The sequence below is a fragment of the Balaenoptera acutorostrata genome, chromosome 2 (assembly GCF_949987535.1).
Source record: "Balaenoptera acutorostrata chromosome 2, mBalAcu1.1, whole genome shotgun sequence".
Lineage (NCBI taxonomy): Eukaryota > Metazoa > Chordata > Mammalia > Artiodactyla > Balaenopteridae > Balaenoptera > Balaenoptera acutorostrata.
This window is the reverse complement of record NC_080065.1, coordinates 55247842-55260797: the sequence shown is the minus strand read 5'-3', so window position 1 is coordinate 55260797 and position 12956 is coordinate 55247842. Positions and strand designations below refer to the sequence as shown.

General features: G+C 34.0%; 1 protein-coding gene across 2 annotated transcripts in view; it reads left to right on the top strand.

The window, feature by feature from the left end:
- The window catches only part of ADAMTS6 (ADAM metallopeptidase with thrombospondin type 1 motif 6), a 274639-nt gene that overhangs the window by 121001 nt on the left and 140682 nt on the right, over positions 1-12956 (top strand). The gene's annotated exons all lie outside the window — the stretch shown is intronic.

The window sequence follows — 12956 nt, the reverse complement described above, 5'->3', positions numbered from 1 at the left end:
TTTATGCTAGAGTTAAGTGATTAACACATTACCGTATTACAATATTGGAATATTTTGAATTTGACAATATACTTGCCTTTACCAGTACGTTTTATATGTTCTTGTGTTTTTGCATTACTTATTAGCATCCTTTCATTTCAACTTGAAGAACTTCTTTCAGCATTTCTTGTAAGGCAGGTGTAGTGGTGATGAACTCCCTCAGCTTTTTTGATCTGAGAAAGTCTTTATCTCTCCTTCATTTCTAAAGGACAAATTTGCCAGTTGTCCTTTGTTAAGTGTTCTTGGTTGACAGTTTTTTTCTTCTAACACTTTAAATATAGCTCATTCTCTCCTGGTTGCAAGGTTTCTGCTGAGAAGTCTGCTGATGGAGTATGGGGGGGTTCCTTTGTATGTGAGTAATTTTTTTCCCTTGCTGCTTTCTATAAATAAGCTTTCTGCCCCATTCTTCTCCCTTCTCTTTCTCTAATAATGCATAGTTTCTCTTAATGATATAGCATAATTCACATAGGTTGTCTTCCCTGTTTTTCATTCTTTTTTGTTTGCTTCTCTGATGGGATAACTTCAGTTGACTTTTCTTCCAGTTCACTGATTTTTTTCTTCTGTTTGTCAAGTCTGTTGTTGAAGCTCGCTACTAAATTCTTCAGTTCAGTCATTGTATTCTTCAGCTGCAGCATTTCTGTGTGTGTGTGTGTGTTTTTTTAATGGTCTCTTTTTTAGAGTTATCTATCTTTGTTTTCTTACAGTTCACTGAATTTCTTTAAGAGAGTTATTCTAATTCTTTTTCAGATAGTTCATAGATCTGTATTTCTTTGGGGTTAGTCACTGGAGCTTATTAGTCTCCTTTGATCCTGAATGTTTACCTGATTCTCTGTGATCTTTGTATCTTTGCACTGGTGTCTATGCATTTGAGGAAACTATCTCCTCTTCCAGCCTTTTGCAGCAGTTGTGTTGGGCTACTGATATGCTTCTTTGTCATGGCTGAATATCAGATACGCTGCATAGCTACCTGGCATCGCTGGCCAGGCTTCCTGGTTGAGTAGGGATGGAGGCTCTGGTCAGCAATTGGGCAGGACTAGTGACTTGTTTTCCTGTGTGGGGCTCTAGAATGGGTCCATGGCTGAGAGAGGTCAATAGCAAGGGACACAGACCTGGAAAAACTGCCAAGCAAGTTGCCCAGCCAGAAACGAACACCAATTCAACTCTGCAGATGAGCAGAACCACTGGGATCTCTGCTCAGGTGCCACCATTAGCAAGAATGCAAAGTGTTCATTGCTGTGAGCCTCATGCTCCCTTTTCCCATCTTTATCTGATTCCCAAAGTGATGCCCATTAGGCAGTATCTAAGTGGTTCTCCTGGTATGTGTCCTGGAATGCTGGGGAAACTGGATGGCCACCTTGAGATCTCCTTTTTCCACTAGCGTAACTGTAGGCCCAGGGAGATCCACTTGGTGCAGTGATATGCTGCCCTGGGAGAGGGACAATGCAGTCAAAGTGAAACTGTTCCTATTACCTTTCTTTTCTTTTTTTTTTTTATACATTTATGTATTTTATTTATTTTATTTTTGGCTGCGTTGGGTCTTCACTGCTGCACATGGGCTTTCTCTGGTTGCGGCGAGCGGGGGCTACTCTTCGATGTGGTGCTCAGGCTTCTCCTTGCAGTGGCTTCTCTTGTTGCAGAGCATGGGCTCTAGGTACGTGGGCTTCAGCAGTTGTGGCATGTGGGCTCAATAGTTGTGGCTCATGGGCTCTAGAGCGCAGGCTCAGTAGTTGTGGCACATGGACTTAGTTGCTATGCGGCATGTGGGATCTTCCTGGACCAGGGATCAAACCCGTGTCCCCTGCATTGGCAGGCAGATTCTTAACCATTGTGCCACCAGGGAAGTCCCCCTATTACTTTTCTAATGTGGTTTTTCTTTTTTTTTTTTTTTGTTTTTGTTTTTGTTTTTGTTTTGTGTTTTGTTTTGGTTCAAGTGGGTGCTTCTAACTCATCCCTGGGTTCTGGGTTCTTCACAAAGGCATCTTATCTACTGATATTTGCTAGCTGCTCTCTCTGTGAAGGGAAGCAAGTTGGGAATTACTTATTTTGCCATCTTGCTCATGTCTCTTATCCTTTTTTTCTTGATCAATACAGCTAAAGGTTTATTAATTCTACTGTTTTCTTAAAAGAAAAACAGATTTTGATTTCATTGATTTTCTTAATTGTTCAAGTGTTCTATAGTATTACAACTTTTCTTTACAGCTGATCTATCAATTACTAATAGAGAAGTGTTGAAATCTCCAAATGTATATGTAGGTTTGTCTGTTTCTTCTTTCATTTTTGTCAGTTTCATGTCATATATTTTGAAGTTCTCTAATTAAGTGCATTCACATTTAGGATTATTATGTCTTCTTGATGAATCAACCCTTTAACATTATGAAATACCCCTTTTTATCCTTAGTAGTTTTACTTGTTCTGAAATCTATTTTATCTCATTAATACAGTTTACATAGAATATATATATGTATGTATATATTTAAATCCTTTTACTATGAACTTACCTATGCCTTCTTTTAATGTGTGTGTTTTAAAATATTTGTTTATTTATTTTTAATTAATTCATTTCTTTTTGGCTGCATTGGGTCTTAGTTGCGGCACTTAGGATTTTTGTTGAGGCATGCGGAAACTTTCGTTGTGGCATGCAGGCTTTTCTCTAGTTGTGGCATGCGGGTTTTCTCTTCTCTAGTTGTGGTGCACAGGCTCCAGGGTGCGTGGGCTCTGTAGTTGCGGCGCACGGGTTCCAGAGTGCGTGTGCTCTGTAGTTTATGGCACACATGCTCTCTAGTTGAGGCACACGAGCTCAGTAGTTGGGGCACATGGGCTTAGTTGCCACACAGCATGTGGAATCTTAGTTCCCTGACCAGGGATCGAACCCATGTCCCTGCATTGGCAGGTGGATTCTTGACCACTGGACCACCAAGGAAGTCCCCCTATGTCTTTATATTTAAAGTGGACTTCTTTTGGGCAACTTATATTTGGGTTTTGCTCTTTTAAATCCAGTCTGACAGTTTCTATCTTTTAACTATATTGTTTTGTCCACTTACATTTAATGTAATTTTTGATATAGCTGGGTTTTGGTCATTAATCTTGTTGCTTGTTTTCTAGTTTTTCCTATCTATTTTTCTTGCACTTTTTCTCTATTAATTAACTAAATATTTTTTTAAATGTGTTATTTAATCTTTACTATTGCATTATTAGCTATACCTCCTTGGTTTATTTATTTATTTTTTAGTGGTTGCTCTATAGTTTACAATTTGGATCTTTATCACAGTTTATTTTTAAATAAAATTTCTGCAATTTACCTATAAGATACTGTATTTCCTTTTCCTCCCTCTCATCCTTGTTTATTGTTGTCATAGATTTCTACTTCTTTATATATTGTAAATCCTATAAGACCTTGTTATTATTTTTGCTTTAGATGGTCAATCATCTTTTACCGAAATTTAAAAATAAGAAACAGTATATTTTATAAGTACACACACATTACCATTTCAGGTACTTTTTTCATTCCTTGATGTAAATAGATCCACATTTTCATCTATTATGTTCCTTATACCTGAAAAACTTCCATTAGTATTTCTCATAATGCAATTTTCCTGGCAAGTTATTCTCTTACCTTTTGTCTGAAATTTTAAAATTTTACCTTCACTTTTGAAGGATATTTACATTGGATTAAAATTCTCCATTGGCAGGTTTTTTGTTTTTTTTGTTTTTGAGCCATGGTACCTGAAATATCAAAGAATATGATGCATCATGATAACTGTATGGAGTTTAATGATGCTGGGTGTTGAAATGCCTAACCAAGAACTTGTGAAATGAAACTGGTGAGGTGGACAAAAAGTAGATGATAGATTGCCTTATGTATATAATAACAAGCTTGCATGTTATGTCTTAGAACAGTGGAAAGTCACTGAGTAATTCTGAACAGAAATAGCATGATAAGATTTTTATTTTAGATAGGTCACTCTGGAAGCTGTATGGGATATGACTTTCACATAGGAAACCATGCTGTTGCATTTGTCCAAGTTAATACTACAAATATTATTTGGGGGGTGGGGAGGATTGCAGTTGTTCTAGAAGTGTGTTAAACACAGTGAGTACACACAATAATACATATTTTACCCATTATACAGGTGAATTAACTGAGACACAGAGAGATTAAGTGGTTAAGCCAGGGTTGAAGGCAAGCTCTCTGGCTCTAGGATGGCTCCAAAACCTTTCTGCTGTATACGTTATAGATAATGAGGGTGCAACTTGGGTAGTGGCATTTGGATGGATTAAAGACATATTGAAGAGATAAAATTAGCAAGGTTTGATACTTGGTTAAGTGTGAGTAATGAGAGAGGGACATCTGAGTATTACTCTCATCTTTCTACCTTAGTGAGTGAGACTGTAGACTCATCAGTACCACCCACTGAAATAAAGGTGGAACCTGTTTAAGTAAAGGAGTAATGAGTTCAGTTTTTTATAGGTTTAGGCTGAGATGCCTGTAGAACATCTAAGTGGAAATGTACAGAAGACAATTACAAGGCTAAAATTATTAAGAAAGATGTGGGCCGAATGTATAAATTTAGCAGTTATTCATAATAGTAGAGCCCCAGAGAACTGGCATAAATTAAAAAGAGCAGAGGGCTCAGATCTGCATACATTAAACCTAGTAATAATTTAAAGTTTAAGAATTGCCATATGTCCCAACTGCTGTTTTTTATAACTGTTATTATAGAAAAACTATCAGTAAGGAAATGTGTACATAATAAAGCTTATTGAAGCAAGATGGTAAAGTTAATAAGTATTTAGACATGATAGTTGAATTAAGAACTCTAAATCTTAAAAGATACAATTTTAGGACAGATAAATTATATTTAGTTTTTTTTACAGTAGTAGACTTATGAAATTATTATATTAAGAGGTGATTCAGCATGAAAATATAAATACAGGATAGTTAGGAGCCCTCTGCTCTTTTAACTCCTCTCTCCTTGAGAGTAAGGATCATTACTTATTTTTGCATTCCCAGTTTCTACTATATACTCAGTTTTTATCTGTGGAACCATAGGCCTTTGAATACTAAATCCAAAAGGGGTACAACTTGACCATTAAATCTCTGTATCTTTTGAATTAATGTCGTACTTACCTTTTGTTGCTACTGTGGATATTGAATTCTGAGCTTATATAAAAAAATCTGAAACATATGTTAAATTAAAGTAATATAATATGTAAAATCATTTTTTAAACATGGGGAATTGATAAAGTAAATATTGAATTTAAAAATTTTTACAGAAATATTCCCTTTTGTGTTTCATCAAGCATGAGAAATGTCTGTAATTTAAATGTTAGGTCTAATAGATTTAGAAGTATCTAAATTAAAATCAAATTTTGAACACAGTGATTGAGGGTATGCCTAGTTATGCTTGGAGTGGACTGGTAGGTTATGCAATGTCTGAAGTGGGGGAAAGCCCTACAATATTACTTTTTAATCTTAGCACTAATATTGTAATACGTCGTTTCAATTTCGTCTGATATTTGTATTAAGCACTAAATAGATAATATGTTAATTCTTGTAATTACTCTATAAGTATGTAATATATATTTATGTATGTAGTTTTATAGGTCATACATGTATGATAATTTTTATACCTAATGAAAAGCAAAAATTGCCATTTACCCCTTTCTCCTACAATGCCATCTTCCTCAGACTGTCACATTTGACACATAGATTTCTAATCTGTACATTCACACATATAAATGTGTTTTTTTATAAAAATGATATCTTCCTATATGCTTTGCTTTTTAAATTTAATGTTGTATTTCTTTATATCCGTGAGCCTGTTATGAACTCCATTTTGTACCTTTTATGTATTTGTCTATTCCATTTTAATCACTGCAGTTTCGTAATGTATTTGACAACTTGTATTTGAAATCCGTGTTTGTTTCTTCTGTTTTAGTTACTGTAGCTTCCTTATATTTGACACTGTTTTGCATTTTCAAGATTTTTTCACCATTTTTGTACATTTCTTTCCCAAATAAACATGAGAAATATTTTTAAGTTTCCATAAAAATGTATATAGGAATTTTGATGGTAGTTCATTGAATTTATAAAAAGGAACATAATACAGTCAGCCCTCTGTATCCATGGGTTCCACATCTTTGGATTCCACCAAGTACAGATGGAAAATGTTTGGGAAAATAAATCCAGAAAGTTCCAAAAAGCAAAATTTGAATTTGCTGCACGGTGGCAACTATTTACATAACATTTACATTGTATTAGGTTTTATAAATAATCCAGAGATGATTTAAAATATATGGGAAGATGCACATAGGTTATGTGTGAATACTATGCCATTTAATATAAGGCGCATATATTCATGAGCATTCATCTCATGGGCTGCTCCATGAGAGCATTCATGGATTTTGGTATCTGTGAGTGGGTCCTGGAACCAGTTCCCTGTGGGTACTGAGGGATGACTGTATTTCTCTCCATTTATTAAGGTGTTTATTATATCCATTGGTTTAGATTTGTTATTTCTTCATAAGGTCTTATTCCTTTTTAAAAAATTTCTAGGATTTTTTGTTATTGCTAACTTGTAAACAGGATCCTTTTTCATTATATTTTCTAATTCATTATTGTTGAATCCAGAAAAGTCATTAATTTTTCTTAATGTTGATCTTATATCTGGCCACTTAAACATTTTTATTAGCTTTAACAGTGAGTCTTTTGAATTTTCTCTGCAGTCAATTGTAATTTCTCCAAATAATTCATGTTTTGGCTCTTTCTTTCCAATATTTGTACCTCTAGATTTATTTATTTATCTATCTTGTTTTGGCTAGGGTAGCCAATAAAATCTTAGATATAATTAGTAATAGAGGGTATCTCAGTCTCAGTCTTGATTTTAATAGATATAATTCTAATGTTTTATAATTAGACATGATTAAATCTTATTTCTATTTTTTCAACTTATTTTTATGTAAATTACTAATGAGTATTGAATTTTATCTTGTTTTTTTTTTTTGGTATCTGCTGAGATAAAACTGCCTGAATTCAAATCTGTGATCTGCTGCTTACCAGCTTTATGACCTTGAGCAGGTTATTCTGTGTCTTGTTTTCCATAGCTGCAAAATGAGAAATTGTGATAAATTATGGAGTTATTATATATTGTAATTAATACATATTTGTTGATATATAGTGATATAAATAATAGATTTCTTAATGTTGAACTATCCTTACATTCTTTTTTTTTTTTTAATTATTTTTGGCTGCGTTGGGTCTTCGTTGCTGCCCGTGGGCTTTCTCTAGTTGCGGCGAGTGGGGGCTACTCTTTGTTGCGAGGCGCGGGCTTCTCATTGCTGTGGCTTCTCTTGTTGCAGAGCACGGGCTGTAGGCGCGTGGGCTTCAGTAGTTGTGGCTCGCGGGCTCTAGAGCACAGGCTCAGTAGTTGTGGTGCACAGGCTTAGTTGCTCCACGGCATGTGGGATCTTCCCAGACCAGGGATTGAACCTGTGCCCCCTGCATTGGTAGGCAGATTCTTATCCACTGTGCCACCAGGGAAGCCCTATCCTTACATTCTTAAGGTAATCTTTGCCTGATCAGGAATAGTATTTTTTTTGGGGGGGGGATGTTGCTATATTCAATTGGCTAGTATTCTACTTAGGATTTCTGAATTTATGTTTCTAAATACATTAAATTGGCTAAGAGGTTTTTTTGTTTGTATGTGCTGTTTTTTTTTTTAATTAATTAATTTTTCTGCATTGGGTCTTCGTTGCTGCACGCGGGGTCTTCCTCTAGTTGCGGCGATCGGGGGCTCCTCTTCGTTGCGGTGCGCGGGCTTCTCATTGAGGTGGTTTCTCTTGTTGCGGAGCATGGGCTCTAGGCGTGCGGGCTTCAGTAGCTGTGGCACGAGGGCTCAGTAATTGTGGCTCGCGGGTTCTAGAGTGCAGGCTCAGTAGTTGTGGTGCACGGGCTTAGTTACTCCACGGCATGTGGGATCTTCCCGGACCAGGGCTCGAACCCGTGTCCCCTGCATTGGCAGGCGGATTCTTAACCACTGCGCCACCAGGGAAGTCCTGCATGTGCTGTTTTATCCAGTTTTTATATTGTGGTTTGTCTAGGCTCTTAGACTGATGAATATATTTCTTAACCTTGATCTTTTCAAAATCAAGTTTAATGAGAACCTGAACATTAATGCCTGTATAATATTATTTCTTGTTTTTTGGTTCCTATTTCGTAGTATGTTGAATAATGTCAGTAGATCAGTTTTAGGAGAGAATATTGCTATATTTTTCGAACCTTAATATGTTATATGGAAACCAATAGAAAAATTCTGTCTTTTGGCAGAGTGAAGAGGTTGTTAATCAAGGTTTAAGGTTCTTAAGATTTTTGAGATTCAAATTTTTTTGAATTATTTTTTAAAACCCTTCTCTTATTGAAGACAATTAAAATTTATCCTCCAGTTGACAAAATTCTTCCTCTACTCCAAGAATCAAGGAATAGTGATTTCCTTAATGGATATCCTATTTTCTCTGTTATTCTGTTGCAGTTATACAGACATATAACTTATGTAAATTAGAAAATATTTCATAACTTTGGTAAAATGATGTATTGCCAACATAGACTAAAATATTTCAGTTGTGAGGTTTGAAATATCATGAATCTAGTCATTGTGATATATTTTTTATCCTTTATAAATAAAAATTATTTCTAAGCTTAGCATTATGTATATAATTCTAAAGTCAGTAGTCTTACATTGGAAATCTTTGATCAATGAAATATAATACAGTTTTAGCATATCTTATTAAAAGCCTAAGAGAAGTGGAATGTGTAGAGGTTAACAGAAGGGATAGACAACATGTCATTAATTTTGGTTTCATGTTCTGAAGAGAACTTTTATAGTAAATCCTATTTTTTCATAATTTGAGTAAGTACAAAATTGTCTGTTCTATCAAAGATCAGTTCACTATATTTGTGTGTCTATTTCTGGGTTCTCTACTCTGTTCCATTGTTCTATGTGTCTGTTCTTTTGCCAGTACCACACCATCCTGATTATGGTAGCTTTATAGTTAGTATTGAAATTGCTAGTGTGAGTTTTCCAATTTCATTTTCTTCTTCAATAGTGTGTTGGCTGTTCTGGGTCTTTTGTCTTTGCATACAAACTTTAGAATCCATTTTTCAATATCTGCAAAATAGCTTGCTGAGATTTTTATTAGGATTTTATTTAATCTAGAGGTCAAGCTGGGAAGAACTGACATCTTCAGTATTCAATATCAATACTCAATATCAACAATATTGAGTTTTCAAATCCATTGACACAGAATATCTCTTCATGTATTTAGATCTTTCACTTGTTTCTTTAGAATTGTGTAGTTTTCTGTATATGAATCTTGTGCATATTGTAGATACGTAGCTAAGTATTTAATTTTTTGTTGCTATTGTAACCAGTATTGTGTTTTAAACTTGAAGTTCCAACTGTTCTTTGCTAGTATATTGAGAAGCAGTTGTCTTTTGTATATTACTTCACTTTCTGTGACCTTGCTATACTTTGAGTCATTCCATGAAGTTTTGTTTGTTTGTTTTCGTCTCTTTGGAATTTCCTATAGAGAAAATTGTGTCATCTGTGAACAAAGACAATTTTATTTCTTTCTTCCCAATCTCTATATCTTTTTAAAAATTCATTCATTCATTTTTGTCTTACTGCACTAGCTAAGATTTCCAGTATGATGTTGAATAAGAAGGGTGAGAAGACATACTTTCCTTGAAAGTTCTCAATCTTAGGGTGAAAGTGTCTAGTTTCTCACCATTAAGTATAACTGTAGGGATTTTTTTCTAGATATTATTAATCAAGTTAAGCAAGTTGCCTTCTCTTCCTTGCTTGCTGAGAGTTTTAGTACAAATGGGAGTTGGATTTTTGTCAAATGGTTTTTATGCATCAATTTTTGGATTATATGCTGTTTTTCATCTTTACCCTGTTGATGTGATGGAATACATTGGTTGATTTTTGAATGTTTAACCAGCCTTGAATACCTGAAATAAATCCCACATGGTCATAATGTATAGTTCTTTTTGTGTTGGGTTGGCCAAAAAGTTCATTCGGGTTTTTCATCTGTAACATGTTAATGGAAAAACCTGAACTTTTTGGCCAACCCAATACATTGTTGGATTTGATTTGCTAATATTTTGTTGAGGATTGTTGCATGAGAGATATTGGTCTTTATTTTCCTTTCTTGTATAATGCTGGCTTCCCAGAAAGAGTTAGGAAGTGTTTCCTCTGCTCCCATTTTCTAGAAAACATTGTGGAGAATTGGTACAGTATCTTCCTTAAATGTTTAACACAATTCACCTGTGAAATCATCTGGGCCTGGTATTTTCTAATTTGGAAGGTTAATAATTATTTAATTTCTTTATAAACTGTGTGAGTTTTGGTAGTTTGTATCTTTTAAGGAATTGGTCCATTTCAGTTAAGTCATCAAATTTGCTGACTTAGAGTTGTTCATATTCTTTATTATTGTTTTTCTATGTCTAAGGGATCAGTAGTGATAACCCATATTTCTGATACTGGTAATCTGTGTCGTCTCTCTGTTTTAGTTGGTTATCTTGGCTAGAGATTTATCAATTTTATTGATCTTTTCAAAGAATCAGCTTTGGTTTCTCTATTTTTTTTCTGTTTTAATTTCTTTGATTTCTGCTCTCATTTTTATTATTTCTCTTCTTCTTCTTGTTTTAGGCTTAAATTGGTCTTTCTCTGGTTTCCTAAGGTGGAAGCTTAGATGTTTGATTTTATGTCTTCTTTTTTAATGTATACATTTAATGCTATAGACTTCTTTCTAAGCACTGCTTTTGCTGCATCCCACAAATTTTGATAAGCTGTATTTTCATTGTCATTTAGTTCAAAATACTTTTAAAATTTCTCTTGAAACATCTTCTTTGGGACATGCATTATTTACAGGTGTTCTTTAATCTCCAAATATTTTGAGATTTTCCAACTATCTTTATGTTATTCATTTCTAGTTTAATTCCATTGTGGTTGAAGAACATATTTTGTATGATTCCTATTCTTTTAAATCTGTTAAGATGTCTTTTATGACCTATAGTGTGGTCTATCTTGGTGAATAATCTATGTAAGCTTGAGAAGAATGTGTATTCTGCAGTTTTTGTATGTAGTGTTCTATAAATGTCATTTGGATCAAGTTGATTGATAGTGCTGTTCAGGTCAACTATATCCTTACTGATTTTTTTTTTCCTGCTTGATCTATCAATTATTGAAAAAGGGGTGTGGAGGTCTCTAATTATAATGGTGGATTTGTGTATTGCCCCATGCTTTTCTATCAGTTTTGGACTCAAATGTTTTGATACTATTGTTAAATGCCTACACTCTAATTGTCTCCTTGGAGAACTGACCTCTATATTATTATGTAATATCATTCTTTATCCTGAGAATTTTCCCTTTTCTGAAGTGTGCTTTGTCTAAAATTAATACAGCTACCCCAGCTTTCTTTTGATTCATGTTAGCATGGTATATCATTTTCTATCCATCCCTTACTTTTAACTTAGCTGGGTCATTATATTTATAATGAGTTTCTTATGTTCAACATACAGTTGGCTCTTATATTTCTATTCACTCTGGTAATTGCTGTCTTTTAATTGATGTATTTAGACCATTTATATTTAAATTGATTATTGATATAGTTGAATTAATATCTACCATTTTTGTAACTTTCCTCTTTGTTGCACTGTGTTTGTTTTCCTTCTCTTTTTCTCCTTTCTCTGGTTTTAACTGAACATTTTATATGATTCCATTTTATCTCTTCACATAGCTTATCAATTATGCTTCTTTTAAAAATTTTAATTGTTTCTCTTGAGTTTTAGCATAAAATTTTAATATAAAATATATTTAATAATATATATACATAGATAAATATATGTTTATATATATTTATAAATTTTTATATATGTTATAACTAATCTAAGTCCCCCTTCAAATAACAGTATCCTCCCTCATGTGTAGTGCAGGTACCTTATAGCAGCATACTTTCAATTCCTCATTCCAATCTCTTATGACAGTGCTGTACTTCATTCCATTTAACCGTTTACTATAATCACCAATATATTGTTACTATTATTATTACTTTTAGGAAACAGTTACCTTTTGTATTTTTCAGAATAAGAAAAATAGATTTTATTTTTGCTTTATTTATTCCTTTTCTGATGCCTTTCCTTTATTTATGTAGATCCAAGTTTCTGACCTATATAATTTTCCTTTTCCCTGAAGAACTTCTTTTAAAATTTCTTTCAGTACAGGTCTGCTGATAATAACCTTCCTCAGTTTTTGTTTGAGAAAGTATTCATTTATCCTTCAGAGCTTTTGAAGAATAATTTTACTGGATTCAGAATTTGCATGGTGTCTGATCAGAAATTGCTGTTATTCCTACCCTTGTTCCTCTAGAAGTAAGGTTTTTTTGTTTTGTTTTGTTTTGTTTTTTTCTCTGGCTTCTATTAAGATTTTCTTTGTGTCTTTTGTCCTCTGTAGTTTGAGTCAATGTGCATAGGTATAGATTTTTGGGGTATTTATCCTGTTTGGTATTCTCTGAACTTCCTGGGTCTGTGGTTGGTGTCTGTTGTTAATTTTGGAAAATGCATGGCCATTACTTCAAACATTTATTCTGCTCCATTCTTTCTTTATTCTATCTCCGGTATTCACATTACATATATGTTATACCTTCAGATATTGTTCCAGAGTTCATGGATGTTTTATTCTGTTTTGTTGTGTGTGGGGGTTCTTTTTCACTCTTTTTTCTCTCTGCGTTTCAATTTGGCAAGGTTCTATTGAACTGTCATCAAGCTCACTGTTTCTTTCCTCAGTGAGTCCAGTCTACTAATGAGATCATCAAAGGTATTCTACATTTCTGTTATACTGTTTTTGATTTCTAGTATT